Raw genomic sequence first — 5422 nt, 5'->3', positions numbered from 1 at the left:
TTGGTTCACCATTCACAATTGTTTCACCAAATTGCCATTTTTAGCATCTTGTTGGTTAAAACACGGAACACGCTGCCATCGGCAAATTCCAATGTTTTGTTAAGTGTTACCAGATTGTGCAATTATTAAAATCTAAAATCTGGATTACAAGACAACTCACCTCGCATTTGATGATATTAGACACACATGAAACCAAACTTTATGGAGGAAACGGACACATCAAGCACACTGTTAAAATGTGCAAAATGCACCACATACATACAAAATTTAGCAAGTCATAAAATTTACAGTGTCAAACTTTCAAACTTTTCTTCACAGCCTCCCTTCACAGTCGGAACGTAAAAGGATGAAGCCCCATAACACGATCTGATTATCATAGCCTAGCCTGAATGTGTCCATTTTATGAATGCTATTGCTCAGTTTTATGTTTTCATTTTATTTTTCATGTTGTGCAAACTTGTGATTCTTCTCTCTTCACCCTTATGTGTATGCACAAAGAAAAGGGTAAACTTTTCAAAAAATATTTATCATTTTCTGATGTTGATGTTTAAATGCTTTAAATATACCAAGTGACTTTGGAGAACGGACTGATTCAAAGTATTTTATGTAACTTCATGCTGTCATTTAGGTTCTGTTTAAGTGATTTCATAATTCTACAGATCAGGCAGCCTTCAGGCGTGAGCGTTCGACTGAGACCTGTTGAATGATTGACACATAGGGGCCAGGTTGGTAAATGAAATCATTATTTGAAAACTACACATTCTTTTTACTCAAGGTTATCTTTGCTGATATTACATTTTGTTCAATGAAACATTTAAAAGAAAAAAAGCGATGGGGCAATTGCTTTTTTCCAGCACAGTATGTCCCTTTTACACTTCTTGGTGAACACCAAGCAGATGAGAAGTGCTCATGCTTGGGATTTATTTGGTAGTTCACTTTGTCAAAAACTCTGGTCTGGGTACAAGAGCTGGAGAAGGTCCATCTTATACTGTTTGCTCAATATCAAACCTTGCAAAGCAATTAAAGCTTAGGTTGCAAACAAACTTTAACAGGATTAAAGTGGCCATTTGTTGTTCATTTGTCTAGAGAGACAGGTGAGATGGGTTTTATATAAAGGCAAAATATGATTTTCTGTAATACTATAGAGAATAAAATAGATACCTAGAGGAATTACAGACTACTGTCACTATTTTCCTGGCCCTCTGTTGCTATCATCCATCTTACTGTTCTCCGGGAAAGGGGACTGAAATGTATTTTATGCTGCATACCAAATACCTTCTGGGTACTCTTCTAGTGATGCACTCTATCAAGAGTCTCCAACTTTTACTTCACAGTTGCGGTGTAGAAAAAAAATATATATATATTTTAATTTGCACATTTTTCTATCTTCATTAGTTTTTGCTAAATTGTATTCAAATGTGAGCTTAGCATCTGCAAGTTAAAAAAAAAAAAAAAACATTAAGCAAATCAGTTCCTCCTGTGCTTGAAGTCCTGAGATAGCTCTGTGACAATGGAGCCGCCTGCCTCACCTCTCAGTCGGGCCTCAGGGGACACAAGTGATTCAGGATCAATGTGATTATGTTGATTCAGTGTTTAGAGGCACAAAGCAGCTTCACCTCTTTGCTCTTATGAGCCTGTGGGACATGCCACTTTCCACTCAATGAAAACATGTCCAGCAGGCTTGTCAGCATGTCCATTACGAACAGCTAAACAGAGCTGGCTGCTTTTGCATAAACAAGCCGTTGGGAGGAAAACAGTTTTCTCAATAAAAAAAAAAAAAAAAAAGTGGCATACGGTAAAGAACATGAACGTGAGAAAGATTAAATCAATAAATATCACCATTAGGCTTCCCAGAGTATGATCATTTTGAGTAAAAAAAAAAAAAAAAAGTCATGTTTTTCTGCATCATGCTATCCATCCATCCACCGTTGTCTCTACCTGTCTTCGGGCCAGACTGAGTGAGAGGTGAGTTACACTCTGGACAAGTCACCAGCACTCTGGACAAACACATGCATGTGCACAATTATACCTAAAGGTAAATTAATGTGTTTTTTTATTTGTTTGTTTTAAATCGTCATTTAGATTTTGACATTAACAAATAAGCACCCACTAATACGAGTAACCAGCACATCCATAGTCATCAGCAGCATTTTTATTGTTTTCCTTAAAGGCTTTAGTAGAAAAATAAATTATGGTACAATATAGCTTCTTCAGCTCATGCAGAAGAAACATGGGTAGTTTTTATCCCCTATATTTTTCTGCGTACATTGTGAATGCTTAAATGGAGGACAATCAAAGAAAAGATGGATACAACAACCTTTATACCTGAAATGTACTTATCAATATGAAAAAAAAAACTTTACATGTGGAACCTTCAATTTTTGGAGCAAATTTGCAATAAATGCCAAAAGCAAAGTAATAATTACTTTTATATCTGCAGGAAATGGAAGATAGTTGCGTGCGACCTTGAAGTAGTAATACTGAGGAGGGCAACACAACATATTCAAGAATTTTCATCCTTGGGGCATTGAGGTCTGCACTCAGCAAATGTGTGTATCTGATTACATTTTAGTGTAGGTTCACCAACACCAGAAATAAAATATATTTTTTTTCCTATTTTTTTTCTCTGCTGTGTAGCAACACTGATGGCTATCAATGCCTTGCAAAGATGTTTAAGTTTATTATTTAGTTTTATACATTAACCACAAAAGTTAATGTTTTAATTTATTTTGTCATAAGCCAACACAATACAGTGCATATTGTAAAGCAGAAGGGAGCCAATATATCAATATCAATACTTTTTTATTTATTTTTTTTTTTATAAATAAACACTTGAAAAGTATTTTGTTCTCACCCTCATTAATGCTGATATTTCAGAATTCAATTTCAATATAAGTACAGTTGTGCAAAGGCCTCCGTTGTTTGAAAGAAAACATTGGGGAGCAAACAGCATCTCAAAGATTGAAGAACCTACCATACAGGTCAAGGATAAACCAGCAGCTTTATGGTATGGAACAGATTTTACCCCCATGTCTTGAGTTTGACGCATGCTGTAGGATATTGGCATAATAAAACAGAAAAGAAAGAAAAAAAAAAACACTCTAACAAAGCCAATGACAGTAGTGGATATAATTAACCCAATTATGTCTCGTAGTCTAAATTGAAAGGCACTGTGAATTCATACAGTTATTGTGCTGAATGAACTCCGAATTTCATCACTTTTAATTTGTGTGCAGACAACGTTAGAGGACTCCAGAGTCCTCATTCCAGTCCACCAGGGATCATTCTCTGTTTCTTCATCTTTTTCTTCCCCTCTCATGTCCTTGTTCTTCACTGAAAATGAAGTCATGCCTCCTCTTCCTCCTCCCACTTCTTCAGGCACTTCCTCTTCTCCTGTTCGGTGGACCCCCGCATCCCAGATGGGAGAAGGGAGCACATGCTTGCCGCTCCCATTGCCGTACTGCACAGACCAGCAGACAGAACAAACAAGATTTTCCCTCAGCTCTGGCAGCTTCCTCCCATTAGAGCTCTGTGTGGACCTGCCTGTCTGAGGAAGCTGATCTTATCAGCAGAACCCTCAGGAGGCACACAAACATATTAGGGGTTTAAACGTTTCCCAGCCAAATTTGGAAATTGAATATAGTTGGTGGATTGAAGAGAAGAGGCAGAAAACGGTACAGAGCAAATCTTTAACTGTAATTGGAAGTTTTAAGTCACTGATTCAACCTGAGATAAAAGTCAATACAGCAGATGCCTTATAGGGCACTCTTGAGGACCTTTTAAAATGTTCCATCTGTCCAAATTTAAACAGAATCTAGTTACATTTTTTCTTAAAGAGTAAGATTTTAAAGCAGTGGTGTATTTTTGATCATACATTTTCTTAAAGGGATATTTCTGTTTTTGAAGCAAGATTATGGTAATAGGTTGCAAGTAGTTACTAATTCAGATTAGTAAGGATGATGCTAACAACTAGAGAGAGTGGCCAAGACCAAATTATGCTTTTATCATGTACCACAATCCTTTAAAACATCATCACATTTGCACTGTATAGTTATTTACAAAGAAGTTGATGATTACTTACAGGAAATGGACAAAGGAGGATGTGCAACACCTATTATATTCCTCAATAAAACATGTCCTAAGAGCGGAAATTGTAAATTACGGGTGGTAAGATGAGTTTAACTGTATTGGTTCATGAACATATGAATGTACGGCATGAGTGACAGCAGTAAAACTTTCATGACAAGACAGATTTCTTTTTTTAATTTCAAATGTTTGGAAACATTAGATATTTTCTTTTAGGTTGTTTAAGGTTCTTTTAGTGCTGACATTCCTGCTGTGGAATGATATTATTTTCTCTGTAGTGCCTCCAGTATTTGGGAAGAGAACTGCAGGGAGTGTTCCAAAAATAAACATTGTTTTTCAGACCAGCACAGCTTTTTTTTTTTTTCATCCCCATCACATGAATTAACTATTATTCTTGAAGAAACAACATGCTGTGTGACATGTGCGTTGAATACAGTGTGGACCGATGTATGAGTTTATATTTATTATTTAGATTCGACACAAGGTGTGCCGCTATTGCTCTTGCATTATTTTGGTCAGTGCTTTAAAAATGTTACCACTGCTTATTTTAACAATGAGACTTTTTTTTTTTGACTATGTTGATGTCACCAAGTTTACATTTATAAAAATAAAATCTAGTTGTAATTTTACCCTATTATTTAATGTTCATAATCCAGAAAATCCATTTTATGCTTACTTTTAATGACTGATTTGCACTACAAATTTCAAGGATGATGCTTACACCATGAGCTAATTTGTAACACTTATCTCTAGATGGGCTTTAATAAACAGCCCATTTTACTTTAATAGTTCATCATATTGTGTTTTAGTTTAATAAAAATAATTTAATTAAACCAAGTTGTGCTCGAGTCCTAATCAAATAGCATCTAATCCGTCCTTACTGCTCCTGTAACTTTAATTTATTGGATTGTTGGTGGTGCGTTGAGATCCATTTTGTGTTAGCTTTACAAGCAGAAATATCCAACCCTATGAATCATTTCCAGTCTATTATTCATATAACAGAAAAGCAAAGCAATGTAAAAAAAAAAAAAATGCGTAAAATCGTGTTCATTTAGATTGCTATTATGCTTTTGCTTTTCATATCACTTTGATTTTACAAGAGACGGTTGCTCTGACCAGAAATGTTTCAAATCTTCCAGTTTTAGCGCATTTCATCCAGGAAGATCATAAGTGGTGCACGGCAACCTCGTTTCATTTCCCATTTAAATAGCCATTAGCAGGTGTGTAGCTAACATCATGTTTACTTCGGTGATACTCATTTGTTTCAGATAATGTCTCATTCAAGGTGAGTGATGCATTTGACAATCAACACACAACATAAACTTGACACGACCTC

The sequence above is a fragment of the Poecilia mexicana genome, unplaced genomic scaffold (assembly GCF_051168715.1).
Source record: "Poecilia mexicana isolate PSO_F unplaced genomic scaffold, ASM5116871v1 scaffold_15, whole genome shotgun sequence".
In the NCBI taxonomy this organism is placed as follows: domain Eukaryota; kingdom Metazoa; phylum Chordata; class Actinopteri; order Cyprinodontiformes; family Poeciliidae; genus Poecilia; species Poecilia mexicana.
This window is presented reverse-complemented; position numbering follows the sequence as displayed.